This window comes from Balaenoptera ricei, chromosome 9, assembly GCF_028023285.1.
Source record: "Balaenoptera ricei isolate mBalRic1 chromosome 9, mBalRic1.hap2, whole genome shotgun sequence".
In the NCBI taxonomy this organism is placed as follows: domain Eukaryota; kingdom Metazoa; phylum Chordata; class Mammalia; order Artiodactyla; family Balaenopteridae; genus Balaenoptera; species Balaenoptera ricei.
Genome location: NC_082647.1, coordinates 77788467 through 77804794, shown reverse-complemented (window position 1 = coordinate 77804794; position 16328 = coordinate 77788467). Strand labels below are relative to the sequence as shown.

Here is a 16328-nt window from a genome sequence, read left to right as displayed (position 1 = left end):
AGAGAGAAGTCCACGCACCACAACGAAGAGCCTGCGCTCCACAATGAAAGATCCCATGTGCCTCAGCTAAGACCTGATGCAGCCAAAAATAAATAAAATAAATAAATAAATAATAAATAAATCTTTAAAAAAATAAAATAAAACAAAATAGATAATCAACAAGGACCTATTGTATAGCATAGAGAACTCTACTCAATATTCTGTAATAACCTATATGGGAAAAGAATCTGAAAAAGAATAGATATATGTATATGTATAACTGAATCACTTTGCTGTACACCTGAAACTAATACAACATTGTAAATCAACTATACTCCAATATAAAATAACAATTACATTAAAAAAAAAAAAAATGACCAAGCCTGGCCAGATTAACCCTAAGCCCTACAGTAAAATCTATCAGTCAATAATCTCTCCCTCTGCTTCCTCCCCATAGCTTCTAAACATAGGTTTTCATTGTCTCGCTCTCATAAGACAGAGAGCCAAGGAAGGCCAGGTATTTTAAGAACACCTCCAGTATGAAAGAGAAAAAAGAAACAAGAAGAAAGAAGGAACTTAAAAAAAAAAAAAAACCTACCAAAAAGAGAAATTAAGAAAATCCATTTACAATTGCATCAAAAAGAATAAAATATCTAGGAAAAAATTTATACTCTGAAAACTATACGGCAACTGACAAAATTAAAGATGACACAAATACAGTATGTCCCTTACATATGAACGAGTTCTGTTCCAAGAGCGCATTTGTTCATAAGTCCAACAAAGTTAGCCTAATAATACAATTGGCTATAAAGTACTGTACTGTAATAGGTTTATAATACTTTTCACACAAATAATACATAAAAAACATTTTTAATCTTATAGTACAGTACCTTGAAAAGTACGGTAGTACGGTACAACAGCTGGTATACAGGGGCTGGCATCGAGTGAACAGGCAAGAAGAGTTACTGACTGGAGGAGGAAGAGGAGGTGGGAGATGGTAGAGCTGAAGGATTGTCAGCAATAGGAGATGGAGGGCAAGCTGCAACTTCACTCACACTGACGTTGATGGCACAGGTTCTGGTTCCTTGCTGGATTCAATTCTATCTACCCTCTTGAAAAAACAATCCAGTGATGTCTGGTAGTAGCTCTTTTTTCTCATCGTAGATGACACGGTAGCATTGGATTGCATTCTGAACGGCTGCTGCAACCTTTATGTACTATTCTATGTTCGAGCCCTGTGCCTCAAAAATTAACAATGCCTCCTCAAATAGAACTAACTTACATGATTGGACACATGAACGCATGTTCGAATCTTTGAAAGTTCTCATCTTGAAGGCTTGTATATAGGGGACTTATTGTAAATGGAAAAATATACTGTGCTCATGGATTTGAACAATTAATATTGTTAAAGCTTCCATACTATGAAAAGCAATCTACAGATTTAATGCAATTCCTATCAAAATAGTCATGGCACGTTTCATAGAACTAGGACAAGTAATCCTAAAATTTGTATGGAACCACAAAAGACCCTGAATAGCCAATGCAATCTTGAGAAAGAAGAACAAAGCTGCAGGTACCACAGCTCCTTTTAAAGTCCACAACTTTTAAACAAACAAGGGTTCTAGGGGCAGGATTAAGCATGGTAGAAAAAACATGGTTTCTTTTAAAAAAAAAATCAGTGTAGATTTCCTAATTGTGCTACTTACAGCAACTTTGAAGTTAGCAATTTGAGAGAGCTTTTAATTAGGCTTAACATAGTGTTAGTTTTGGCTACTGGAAATAGACATGAAGTATGAATCACTTTCTTAACAGAAATGTAGGCTAAATGTAACCATCACAGATTTTAAGAACTTCACCTAAATTTCTTCTCAGCCACATTTTCTGTACTGACACCGAGACATCAGTAAAGGAAACAGGATGAACTAGCCAATTTCTGTCTTTCCAAAACAGTCCAAATAGACTATAGTTTATAATGTCAGTGGAAATGACACAGCAGATGGACAACTGCACTTCTGACAGATTGCAACATGCCTGATTACAAAATAATTCGTTGCTGAATAGGCCTCATCACCAGTAGAAGCTCTCATGGAGAAAGTTTCTTTAGAATCAAATAAACATAAAGCAAGAGTCATCAGGAAGCCCTATGTGAGCCTCCATGTGTCATTTTTCCAGATTTAACCAGGTACAAGAAGGCCCTCTTAGAAGAAATTCCTTGTGGAACAAGTTACACCCGCCCTTCTGATGTAAGCTGTGGGAGAAGGCACGTTAAAAATGTCTGGTCAACCAGGAAATGTAGAACATGACTCTGCCTCTTTGAGCTACTGGCGGAACTTCCATTTCCTGCCCAGATATTCAGGTAACCTCTATGTTACTAATTACTGACATGTAGAATTCAGGTAATTTCTATAACTATTTCATATTATTAGTAATGTAATAAATATGGGAACATCTATTGCATCAACATTTCTTTTCTGCACCACCATGGCTTGCAAGTGCTTGCATCAGTTATATTTTAAAATATGTTGAAAGTAATATGTAACAAGAATTTTCAGCTTCTAACCTATAAGATTTTCAAAATCCTAATCTTTTTAATCCTTCATCTCCTGTGAGAGGGCTCAACACCTCTGAACTGTGCCCTATTACCACTTCTGTGCCCTCGTGCCACTGTCTTATCTCCCTATCATTGGAAAGGACTCAGGTGGATACTCCACTTCCAGCCTTTGAAACCCAGAAGCATCTCTGTAGTCTTTGGAAAGCACTCTGCTGAGTTGCTTGTCTACTAAAAATACTGGTAATTCCCAGGTACATGTTTCCTTCAGTCTCCATTTCCTATGGTACAATTTTGTAAATTGGAACTCCAGTCCTGGGTATACATTCCATACCTCCCAAATTTCAAAATCTATCACAAATAAATAAATAGATAAAAAGATAATGAACTATGACATGTACACATACTTTGTGCAAACTTTTATTATGTAAAATCAAATACCACTTAATATAAATGCTGTATGTTAATTATTCCTTTAGTATAATCATATCTTTGAGCTATTAATGAGTTGCTGTTCCTTCCTGCACTTTCTTATACCTGTTATCCTTCCCCCACCATAAAGGCAGCTTTGATAGTTTTCCATGCTCTGATTCAGAGGAAGAACATACATACAGGCTAGAACTAAGAAGTCAATTAAATTTCTGAATGGATTTTTATAAATTTATGTGAGACCATATTGAAATCCAGAACTTTTCATCTTTAAGAGCCAGGAACTATAAAGGAAAAAAAAGGATTTTTGAGGATTCTAAAACCTTTCATTTAAAAAGTAAGAGAAGGGTCTAGACCACCTAGATCAGAGTTTATATCATGAACCAGAGCATGGGGGAAATGTTAATGATATAAGAGCAGTTTTTCCAACCAAAAGGAAATTAAAATGTTTATAAGCTAACAAGTGCTAATAGGTACCTGAGAAGGACCTCCCATATGCTATTTCTTTCTTGGAGTCAAAATCCTAGGTTAGAGGAAGAAAAAGAAATAGAAACCCCAGGTAAGTCTGTGGGGATGCCAAAGAAGAGGGGAATACTTTCTGGCTTTCCAAGGTTTAATCCAAAAGACTCCATGCTATGGTTAGCTAATGCTGAAAAAAAATTACTCTAAAACATAGTGGCTTCAAACAACAGTAATCATTTTATTACCACTCATAGTTTCTATGGATCAGAATTTTAGGAAAGGCTGGGATAGGCAGTTCCACCTTGCAGGTGTCTCATGCCTTTGCAGTCAGATAATGGTGGGCACTGTAACAATGGATGGAGGGTGCCCACAAATTCCTTCAAAAGGTGGACCCCAATTCCTATCCCCTTGAGTGTGGGTTTACCATAGTGACTCACTTCTAATAAATGGATTAAAATATAAGTGACAATGTGTAACCTCTGAAACTAGGTCATTAAAGGCACTGCAGCATCCTTACTCTTGGATCACTTGCTCTTGGGGAAGCCAGCTGCCCTGTGCTTGAGGACACTCAAGCAGCTCTATGGAAAGGCCCACATAGTGGGAACTGAAGCCCCCAGCCAACAGCCAAGGATGAAGCCTCTTGCCAACAGCCATATGAGTAAGCCATCTGGGAACTAGCTCTTCTAGTCTCAGTCAAGCCTTCAGATGACTGAAGCCCCAGCTGACATCTTGATAGCAAGTTCATGAGAGTCCCTAAGAAAATCACCTAGCTAAGCCCTCTTGAATTCCTGACCCATAGAAACTGTGAGATAATAAATGCTTGCTGTTTTAAGCCACTACATTTTGGGGTAATTTGTTAGGCAGCAATAGATAACTAATTTGGAGGGGAGGCTGGAGCAGCTAGGGGATCTCCAATCATCCTTCTTTTTTATGTTCTTAGTGCCTCTCCACGTGGTTTTTCTGAATGGGCTAGTTTGGGCTTCCTCACAGTATGGCAGCTGGACTGCTTATATGATGGCTGCTTACTTGTTGGCTGCCAGGTCTTTTATAACCTATCTTCAGAAGTCCTATAGCACCACTTCCTACATACTTTATTGGTTAAAAACGGCCACAAAACCTGTCCAGTTTCAAGGGGAGAAGTCATACACCTCCACCTCTTGATGGAAGGAGTATCAAACCGTATTATATGAAGAGCACATTGGATGGGAAATACTGTTGCAGCCATGTTTAGAAAATGCAACTTTCCACACTGTAAGCCTTCCACATTTAAGCCAAGTACCACATCCAACAAGGCATTTGAATAATAGATTAACAGAGTTATAAATTTAGGAGTCATCAGTGTATAGAGAGCAACTGTAGCCACTGGAGTGGATGATATCACTTAGAAAGAGGATAGTGTGAGGAAGAGATGTAGGCCTAGGAGGTCACCATGAAGAACTATGAAATTTAAAAGCCAGGCCAGCTAAGAAGCATTTAGAGAGGCAGAAGGAATGCCAGAGTACTGTATCTCAAAGCCAAGAAAAAAAGAGTATTCGAAGAAGAATGACATAGTCATTTAAGGAGCAAATGCTGCTAAAAATGAAGGTAAATGATAATAGAATATTTTCATGGATTTAACAATGTGGAAGTCGTTAATGATCTTCAGAGGCATGTTGGAGGCAGAAACCAGGCTATAATGGTTGAAAACATAGAAGAAGGAATGAGCATAGTCCTGGGAGGGAGATGAGATCAAAAAACACAAAAGAAGGGATTAGCTTTGAATAAGAGAAGGAACATCTCCAGGATTGGAGGAAAGGAGTTTAGGATGAGCTCAGATGAGCACATAAGCAGGGGTGGGGGCAGCAGGCTGCTGAGGAAGTTAATGCTTAAAAGTCTCTGTAAAGGTCATTTGTTGAGAGAGTAGAACGAATAGCTATTAGAGTCTGAGGAGGTCTCTGAAGGCCTGTTGCTGAGGAAATGACAGACTCATTCATTGCAAACCTATAGTGTATAATCTATGACTTTAAAAAAAGTTACTTGGGGTTGAATTTCACCTTTTGTTTGCTTAAACAACAATAAAAAGAAGTGAACTCAACCATTTTGATTCCTATTTTCAATTTAATAAAAATAAAATATCTGATAATATCAGATTTTCCTACCAAGTGAATATGGAAATGGTAGGAAAACACTGGTCACTTATTGCATCCTACCATTAGGTATAAGCCACCTATCCTAGGAATATCTAATTTCTAAATCCTTCATTCAATTTATTACTTTATAAAAGTGTAGTTGTGATGACGAGAGAGGTAGGAAAGGACTAAAAGCAGAGGGTTTCAGGTTTATTTTCATTTTTACCCATTTCAAGAGACAGACTGCTTATACTATACCTACTACAACATTTTCAAATAACATAGTTATTTATAACATTATATATGAGGCACTGTTGTATCACATATTTCCCTGCAATTGGTCTACAACGGGAAAACAGCATGGGTTCCTCTGAGACTCTTGTGAAAATTTATTACAGGCTCAAGATCAAGAGTGTGCTCAACAGAGAATGATTCCACAGCAGATGGCTCTTTGGAAAAGGAAAAGAGAGAAAAGACTGCAGTATCATGTGAAATGGGCTCTTGTTCAACAAAAGTGAGCTTATCCAATTATAATGGAAATAGAGAAAGGGGTAACAAAGGCTGTAATAGCCTTATGTCTTGCTACACCAGGTTGAACCATCACAGACTAAAATTCAGCATAAATGTTAACCTTCTGGTAAGAAACATAAAAGACACAGGAAGAAAACATTAGTGATACTCTCACTGCTGAAGTTACATATCTTTTTTTTACCCTAGGTTTGCTAATATAAATATAATACTGCTGCAGTGGCTACAATTATATGATTATATATAATAATAATATTCACAAGTCTGAAAGATGGCCCATAGAAACTCTGCTTTCCTAATCCTGTTATTCCCAATTTCATTAAATTAACAATTATATATTACATGTCTTCACCAGGTCTGTCCACTTAAGGTGCAGTTGTTATAACAAAGGTATTACGCTCTGGAATTTAATTTACTATGGTTATACTTAATATAAGATAGATATTCTTTATGAAACAGAAACAGACTCACAGACATAAGAGAACAGACTAGTGGTTGCCAAGGGGGGTGAGGGTGGGGAAGGGAAGGATTGGGAGTTTGGGGTTAGCAGATGCAAACTATTATATATAGGAGGGGTAAACAACAACGTCCTCCTGTATAGCACAGGGAACTATATTCAATATCCTGTGAGAAACCATAACGGAAAAGGATATGAAAAAGAATGTATATATATGTATAACAATCACTTTGCTGTACAGCAGAAATTAACACAACATTGTAAATCAACTATACTTCAATTAAATAAATTTTTTAAATATATATATATAATGTAGATATTCTTAAATTAGGTAGGTATTATAAGACTAGGTTGATATTTCAGGTAATTTGGGGGGAGGAATAGCTTGCTTGAAAAACAGTGTTTCCTACTGAGTTTAGATTTTACCTCTAACAATTTCAGGTCAAGAAAAACCTTTACCTTGCATGTGTCTGTATGTATCTGTTGCATGTATATTAAGGGTATCCAATGCATCCTTAAGTAAGAGGCCATATCACTTTCTCTAGTGCTTAAAACACTTTGCCCAGAAACATGAAAACAGGCCAATTTCCAAGAAACAGTTTCAGAGAAACAAAAAATGTAAAACAATGGAACTTATAATATCCCTTTCCATACCTTTCAGCAATAGACTGCCACTATGAAACACAGTTTAAAATAAGTTTAAAAGATATCTAGAAAGACTACTTGCTAGCTATTATGATTTCAATACAAATCTTAATATATTAAAGAATTTTTTATATACCAATCCTCTTCACTGAAATAAAATTGTGGCCCTAAGAAATCCTACTCAACAAATAAGGCAATTCTCTTTTCCTGCTTTTCATTATTTGTTGTTATGATGGATAAAGACAAATAATAATAGCTGACATTTTTGAGCACCTACTATTTGCCAGATATGTTTCAAAGTGCTTTGACTAAGCAAGACCAAGAGATTGGTCCATCTTTCCTAATATTTGCAATTTAGATCAATCTGATGATACTAAGTGATTTGATTCATATTTTGTCTTAATCCCTCATTAAGTTAATTATGAGCAAGTTTCATGGGCAGTTGCAATAATTTAGTAAATTACAAGAGTTAACCAAGAGTTTTGTACAAAGACACGTTGGAAAAAAACTACTATAATGTAAGCTCCTCCATCCCTTGTCTCTCTTGACCACTTCCATATTCCTTATGCCTAGGATAGCGCTCAATACAAAGGACATGCTCACGGAAGGTCTGCTGAATGAAAGGAAGGAATGGGTGTATCACAAATGTGCAAACTTCTGGAAGCTATAAAGGTTACACAGGTTCCTTGTTTCTTTCTCTGTCACTGCATTCTGGGCAAGAGAATCAGATATACATCGAATAAAAGAGAAGGGAATTAATCAATGACAAGTCATTAAATGCTAGAGGGCCTTTCACATTTGAATTTCAAAGCATAATCCCTTTGGTTTTACTATTGTTGAGGCTTGTCATTTGTCTACCACAGCTTAACACTAACAAATTCAAGGCACAGAATTCCCATCTACTGTTGTAGCTACTGGTCTGGGGGAAAAAAAAAAAAATCTTGCTGAACAATAAGGACATCTGCTGGTTAAAATGCAACACTTCTATCCTTAAAATACTGCATCTAGATGGACAAGATTTGGGTAATAAAGTTTAGAATAAGGCCGAACATGTGGCATCTTGTTAAAATAACCTCCTTCTACTAGAGTAATAATAAAGGTAACATTTGTTTGTTTCATTCCAGAGTTGCCCGAGTAGTGACACCATCTGAAAAAAGACTGAGCTCTCCTGCCAAAAAATAAAAATGGCTAGGTTTCTGATCTCCTGGTTTAAGACACAATTATCTTTGAACTCAACAAACATCTAAGTGTCTGCTAAGTTAAGGTACTGTACCAGATGCTGGCAAACTGAAGCTATAAGACAAGGCAGAGGCAGCAGATGGTCCAGCCTTTGAGGAATGGGGTATTAAACTCAGTTAACATCAGCAAGAGACTGAGCCTACTACTTACCAGCACTGTGCTCTCACCATTTTATAAACATTATAGACCAGCTGCTTTCTACAAACACACTCTTTCCCACACTAGCTGAACAAATGCCTTCCCACCTCCCGCCCCCTACTCTGGTAATCTGTCACCTTTCCAGTCCCTGCTCAAGTGTCTTCTCAGAAAACCCAGCTCTGAACTCCCTACATAAAGTTCACCTTCAGAGTTTAGAACTTACCAAATTGGCAATTACCAATTGATTTACCAATATATGGTCCCTCTCCCTTCTAGGCCAGACTATAAAGGAACAGATATTTGAATCTGGGTTCAAACATTCTCCCAATTTTAGTAAAGTAACAACTGTTTCTGTTTCATTTTGCCCACAAAATTTTCAAGGACAGAATGAAAACTTCCATCCTCACTTGCTGGGAAGATCTGAAGTCTTAGTTCTCCATTCTCCTAACTGGAAGAGGAACCAATTTTTGCTAATGTTCCATGAATAGGCCTCAGTAAAGATCTATTGCAAAAGAAAATGAAGTGAAGAGGTAACCAGGCTGAAAGATTAAAAGAGATGTAGAAGATGAGACACTGACATGAAATGGAGAGCAGGAAAGGGGTTATGAGATGGAGTGCCATAAGTCCCAGACAAAAGCCTGGAGGAGGAATCTCAGACAGAAGAGGACTTGGAAGAGCCTGATGTGTTGGCCTAACTAGGGAGTTTGCTCATTCCTCTCTTAGCACAGGAATCCCCATCAGCTTGCCGGAAATTCTGGCAGGGCTTCCAGCGTATACACATCAGTTGTATTAATAGGACTCAGAGACTGTGTAGAAAGAAAATGGGCTACTCAATAATTATATTTTTCATTTACTTTGAACAGAAGTCCTTGCAAACATCTCTTTATTCTGAATCATGACATCCAGGACATGAGACAATTATTAAACAATAAAACATGCCTCTCAGTATTTGAAACACTTTTATATTAACATATCAACCTTTCAAAAAAGGAAGGTCATTTCATCAATACTCTATTGCTGATGAGCTTCATGAAAGTGTTATAAAAAATCTGAAGTCCAACAGAGTTAATCATAACTAGCAAATGCAGTAAATACCATAACTGTGCTATACTTTTATAATACCTTCTATTTATGAAAAAACTATTCTTCACCATTTTTCTACAAAATATTTAATTACTAATTAGGAAAATCCTACGATAATATTAAAAATCTCATGCATTCCCTAGGTACATATTGACTAAGTAGTGAGGTAGGAAACACCGAGAATTATAATTGCAGAAAGTTGCTCTAGGTTTAAACTTATGTTTGGATAGTCTTACGTTGATAATGCAAGTTAAAGATATAGAGGTGTTACTATTATAGGTTCACTTTTAAAATTATGTATTAAACTAATACTAAAATACACTTGTTTTCCCCAAGAAAACACCAATTGACCTTGGGAAAAGGTAATTATGAAAGAAACTCACCCAGAAAGGAAGAATTAATTATGAGGATGCACTTGACTTTTTTTAGGGAATTAACAGCGAAGTGCAGACTAACCTAAGATTTTTCAGAAGAGAATGGGTAGCAACTATAATTTAGATAACACTCTCTTATGCCTCAGTGAAGAAGAATCCTACACCGTAATACTTTGTGGAAAATGTAGCTAATTAAGAACCAACTCCTCATAAATGGTAATGTTAACAATTTTACATATGTAACTATTATCTCATTAGAACTCCACTTTGAGTAATTTGTTTTTCTGGTTCACGGGTTTATTAGTTTCCATATTTAAGTGCTTATTACATATGACAGGCTCTGTGCAAAGCATGTTGCCTAGATTATTCTGGGAGATAGATTTTAGTATCCCCACTTTTCAAAAGCAAACGAAGCTTAGAGATGCGAAGTACCATACCCACCGCTAAGCAATAAAGTCAAGATTCACACTCAGGTCTGACTTCAACATCTATACCACAACACTCTCCTGCCTCATGGTGTTGGTTACCTATTATTTATGTACTCATTTAAAAATTGAACGATATATGCCATAACCACAGTGGGATGCAGAGATTACCACAAACTGATAATAAAGTTAGATGCAATAACATGCTGCTCTTGACAGTTATTTTTGAAAACTAGTCAAATGTATCCTTCTTCCAGTTCAGTAAAGACTCTGGAAACTGGCTGTAATAATTTTTCATTATAAAAAGACTGTTGCCAAAGTGCACTTTTTGAGCTGCAGAAGGGTAGTTCAGAGCATAGGCTCTGGAGCTGAGGCTTTCATTCTGACTCTACCATTTATTTGCTGTGTTTCCTTGGACACATTCCTTCACTTTTTTGGTTCTTGTCTAAAGTGGGAATCATTTGTAATAACTATACTGAAGCTTTGGCAATTGTGAACATTACATGTGTTTAATATACGTAAAGCATTTAAATGACACATAAGCACTCAAAAAATGTTAGCTAACCTTGTCCAAATCCAGGCCCTTTCATATTTTCTTTTTTTTAAATAGACCTTATTTGGGGGGACAGTTTAAGATTCACAGCAAAATTGAGGGGAAGATACAGAGACTTCCCACATCCTCCCTGCCCTACACATGAACATTATCAACATACCCCACCGGAGTGGTACATTTATTTGCAAATGATGAACCAACATTGACATATCATTAACAACCAAAGTCCGTGGGTTACATTAGGGTTCACTATCTGTGTTGTACATTGTATGGGTTTTGATAAATATATAATGCCATGTATCTACCATTACAGCATTATACAAAATCATTTCGCTGCCTTAAAAAATCCTCTGTGCTCCACCTATTTCTCTTTCTCTGGCCTCAAACCCTGGCAACTACTGACCTTTTTACTATCTCCATAGTTTTGCCCTTTCCAGAAAGTCAGATAGTTGGAATCATTCAGTAGGTAGCCTTTTCAGACAGACTTCTTTCACTTAGTGGCATGCACTTAAGATTCCTCCATGTCTTTTCATGGCTCGACAGCTCAATTCTTTTTAGCACTGAATAATACTCCATTGTATGGATGTACCACAGTTTATCCATTTGCCTATTGAAGCACATCTTGGTTGCTTCTAAGTTTTGGCAATTCCAATGAAGTTGGTATAAATATCTCTGTGCAGCTTTTTATGTGGAGGTAAGGCTTCAACTATTTGGGGTAAATATCAAGGAGCAATTAATGGATCACATGGTAAGAATATGCTTAGTTCTCTAAGAAACCACCAAACTGTCTCCCAAAGTGGCTGTACCATTCAGCATTCCCTCTATCAATGAATGAGAGTTCCTATTGCTCCAAGGCCTTATCAGCCCTTGGTGTTGTCAGCGTTTGGGATTTTAGCACTTCTGATTGGTGTGTGATGGTATTTCGTTTTACACTCTTTTTTATGAAATGCAACATTTATGAGTAAGACAGTTACCCCAAAGAATAGATAATGTGGACTACTGGTGAAAACTGTGTACATTTGGCTTAAAATCGAAACAAATATTTATCTATGTAAACCCATTTCAGTGTGTACTTTTTCCCCTTTCTTCAATGAATTAGTGTCACTTCCACTAAGTCTTCCAACTACATTTTGTATTCAAAAGAAACCGGGGTTACAAAAAAAATTTTTTTATGCCAAAAGAGAGGAAAAGAAATCACTAAGCATTATCAACTTCATTAGTTAAGACCAATTCAAGACGTACGTATACACACTCTTGACGGCCTTCATTTGACCTTTACAACCGATGCTCACTACACTCCCATTGTGACAATGTAGTGTAAGTCTACACATAGTTGCTGGATGCAAGAATATTTGTCAAATCTAATTTCTAAACTCCTCTCATCCCACAAGCAAAAGAAAAGCAGCGTACAATAAATCAATTTTATAAACAAGTGAAATGAATCCTAAGAAGAGTCGTAACAGGGTTCTGACCACTAAATCTTCGGAACTCTTTGGGAGACTGGGTTTGACACATACACACTACTTTATATAAAACAGCTACCTAACAAGAAGCTACTGTATAGCCCAGGGAACTCTATTCCCAACTCTGTAATGACCTATATGGGAACAGACTCTAAAAAAGAGTGGATATATGTACAAGTATAACTGACTCGCTGTACAGCAGAAACTAACACAACATTGTAAATCAACTATACTCCAGTAAAAAAAAAATTAATTAAAAAAATTTTCAGGACTCTTTCAAAAGAAAAATCTCTGCAGGAGTCTCTGGAAGCTTAAAGACTCTCTGGGGGCGGGGCCGAGTATTGGTCTTCCCTGAAAGCTCCCCAGGCTAACTGAAGAGCATCCACTTTAGAAAAGCCGTGCTTTATAAGGCGTACTGTGCACTACAGAACAGCATATTCCTACATTCACACAGGATACATTTCACCAAGAAGTGCATCATACGCCCAACGGGTAACACCCCTACGCGCCTACGGCAAGGCAGACCAAGTCAGAAGAGCCAGACAAACAATTCCCGGTTATCGTCTGCACCCAGACCCGGCTTTCTAACAGTTCCACACGCGAGGCTCCCTCCGCTCCGAGGCCCAGAATAATTACGAAAGTCGGCTGGCGAGGCCCAACTGTCGCCGAGCCAGGAAAACCACAGTTGCGCCAAAGAAAGAAGGTCCTCCTTCATGGCATCAGTCAGTACCTATTTCCTTGTAGGAGGAGGAGAAAAGAGCAGACAACGAACAACTCCCACTCAGACGGGGCTCGAAGCTCAAATAACCAGGGACCTTTTTTCGCGCTCCGACTTGGCCGGAAGTGACGCCACGGCCGGCGCGCAGGGCCGCCCCCAGGGAGAGGAGGCCGGGCGGGGGAGCGCGCGGGGGCTGGGGGCGGGGCGCGGCCGTAGCTCCGTTTCCGGTGGCTTGTCGCGCTCGCTCACTCCAGCTGCAGCCACTCTTGCCCGTGGCTGCTTCCTCCATCCTGGTATTTTTTGGAGCCTCCATCCTGGTTCTTCCAAAGTGCCCGGACCCAAAACAGGAAGTAAGTGCGATGGAAGCCTCAGGTCCCAAGCGCCGCTAGGGCCGCTCCGCCCAGTGGAGCCTGTCCGGCCCCCTTGCTGCCCGCCTGCTCTCGCCGGCCGGCGCCAGCTGCCGGCGCTCGGGCACCGCGGGCGGGGTGGGAGCTGGGCCTTCGTGACGCTGAAGCTGCAGTCCCCTCACGCTCACGCCAGGGCCTCCCTCTCGGGGCCGGGCCTGCGGCGGTGGCGTGGGCTGCAGAGCAGGGTAGCGAGCGACCGCGGAGGCACAGCTAGCGATCCGGCGGGGGCGGAAAATGGCGGCGGCTTCGGAGGAGCTAAATGGCGCCGGGACCCCTGGGGGTGGGGTGGGCCGGGAGCTTGGCGAGAGAATCGGGCCCGGGAACCCCGAGAGTAAGGAAGCCCGCCTTGCTTTTTCGTAGAGTTCCTTTTTTACGTTTTTGTTACCTTTTCGGTTTTATTTGGTACGGTGAAGGAGAGGGGAGGTTGGATGGGATCGAGAGTTGGGGCTTGTCTCGCGCCACCCCACCGCACCCCCTGTTTTTCCTCTTACCTTTTCGCCTCTTCGACTCTTCTCCCACCTTTTGGGGTTCACTCTCGCTCAGCTGTTCATAGCCCAAGCGGAAGGGATCGGGGTTGCTCGCCGAACCATCTCTGTCAGCCTGAGTCTCTTTTAAAAGGGAAAGAGAGGAGCTGGAGTGCGGGGAGACAGACCTAACCCGGCAGAGAACAGGAAAATGAGCGTGCAAAATAGGGATTGTCGTATTTTGACGAGTTCTGAGGAAGTTTTTAAAATTTTTAATTTTTTTCGTCCTTTAAAGTAGACTTTGAGAATCTTCAGGCAGTCTGCGGCATAGGTTTGAGGGTAGAAGTGGCCAATTCTCTGCAGTTGAATGGTACAGCATGTGTTTTTAGAATAAAAATAATTCGGTGTAGATAAGGAGAGGTGATAAATCTGTGAAATGCAAAAGTCAGGGCTCCCTTTCCCTGATTGAATTTGGAAATTCGCATTCAATGGTTATTTTCTTGTAACTTGATTCATCGTTGTGCACCTTCTTTCTGACCGTAGGTGAGGCTGCTTGTTGGGACATTTGACAAAAAGCGTATTCCGTAGGAGTACTTCCTAATGTTCAGTATTTTAAACGTAACAGTAATATCGTTGGGAAGTATTTTATCTTTTACGGATTTTACCTTTATTTTGATTTCCCGAAGACAACCATTTTTAGCTTTTAAGCTCCAGTTCAAGTAAGACATTCTTGCATTGTGTTGAAAGTTTTACAGACAGAAAAACTATTTTTCAGGGAAGGATTTTCATATTTTTCCATTACTTCAGTTTTTTTTCTTTGAGCTGCTCTTAAACTTGTGTTTCAAATAACTTTGAGTGTCGCTGCATTTTTTTTCTATTTATTTATTAATTTGAATAATTTACCAGCATTTAAACGTTTAAAGACCGTGCTGATAATACATCAAAAACTTACCTTTTTACTGTGATGCTGTAGTGGTGGTAAGATACATTTATTAGGTTAAGATTTAGAGAGTTAGTTAAGGTTCAGGAAGAAATTAAGTTTATGTTCCTTACCGTTACAAAAATTGTCAGTCCGTTTGACTAAAATTTGGTGTGAGAATAAAGTTTTTTTCCCTTCATTCACAAGGGACAAAAACTAGCCTGATCATTTCTGGGGAAAAAATTACGTGTTAGTTATGAAGAAAAAATATTTCATGTTTTGTGATAATCTTATTATTTTAACTCCCATATACTAAGTACTTTATGTGCCACCAAACAACCTAATTTTTTTTTTTTTTTTTTTTTACTATTTTAGTTGATAGGCTCACCCCAAAATATGCTTTTTGGGACTGATCTAGAACCTGCATATTCTCCGTGAATCTCTTTAATTGATTGCAGTTGAGCTAGATGGTGGAGCCAAAATGCTATTGCCCTGTCTTCATCAACAGTTAATCAGTAAGTACTGGGCATTGCATACTTATATAGAACTTTTAAGTCCACACTTTGAGCAGTTATATGAATAAATATATGCTATATAAACATTTTTCTCTGGGTGTTCAGGTTTTAGAAGTATTTTGAGGGGAAACAGTCATGGGAAATGGTTACTGGTAGAGAATTATACCCCAAAAGAAGGTAGTTGTCTTCTTTAGTCTTTTTTTTTTTTTTTTCTTTTTCCCAAGTTCTCTTCTTTTTACAGGCTTTTTTTAAGATGTAGAAAAGTTACCTCATTTCACCCCAAGGCAGCGGGAGAGATAAGTGTATTTGTAAAGTTAGCTAGATGTTACTAGTTTAATATTGAAATAAAAACAAAACTAGTCCTTACTTTTCCCACATAATATTTATCTTTCTGCTCACTTATTTATCTCTCCAACAACTACAGACCCTAATTTTTATTAATGTTGTAATAAACTTGTATGTCCTGAAAATAACATCTCATTATTTTAAACAGTTGTTGTTTTCATGCTCCATTAAGAACATTGACTTAACACTTGTGAGGATGAGTAAGATAATGTGAAACAAGTGTCCCTAGGAATTTACAGCCTGGCACATAGATGTTAAAATATTGAGGGGGCGTGGGAGCTGTGTTTTGTTGTAAAGACATCAAAACTTTGAAAAGATTAGGAAGAGTTCCAGTTTTTTAATATCATATATAGAGGCTATCTATTTAACACTGAGTTGTTAACCTGCCTTGTCAAAATGGAGTTTTCTTTTTTAATCGTTTTCTCTTACCACCATCATTTTTAGCACCGTTTTTTCCCCCTCATATAAGAGGATTCCTTAGGAATTGGTATGCTTCTAAATGCTTTGCAAATTCAGCTCCAAAGCCTTT

The 16328-nt window shown here is 38.5% G+C and overlaps 1 protein-coding gene and 1 long non-coding RNA gene across 9 annotated transcripts in view; one reads left to right on the top strand and one right to left on the bottom strand.

Moving 5' to 3' along the window:
* LOC132372050 (uncharacterized) overlaps positions 1-14220 on the bottom strand; it is a 58789-nt gene extending 44569 nt beyond the window's left edge. For 4 of the 5 annotated variants that reach the window (XR_009505077.1, XR_009505079.1, XR_009505075.1 and 1 more), the window contains exon 1: positions 13162-13274. This is a non-coding gene — a long non-coding RNA (uncharacterized LOC132372050). Of the gene's footprint in view, positions 1-13161; positions 13275-14047 lie in introns of those variants that run through there. The other variant, XR_009505078.1, reaches the window with a different exon arrangement.
* The window catches only part of DMTF1 (cyclin D binding myb like transcription factor 1), a 44277-nt gene continuing 41329 nt past the window's right edge, over positions 13381-16328 (top strand). For 2 of the 4 annotated variants that reach the window (XM_059934025.1, XM_059934023.1), the window contains exon 1: positions 13381-13499. The gene's annotated coding sequence lies outside the window, so the exon portion shown is untranslated. Of the gene's footprint in view, positions 13500-13603; positions 13888-15314; positions 15455-16328 lie in introns of those variants that run through there. The other 2 variants (XM_059934024.1, XM_059934026.1) reach the window with 2 other exon arrangements.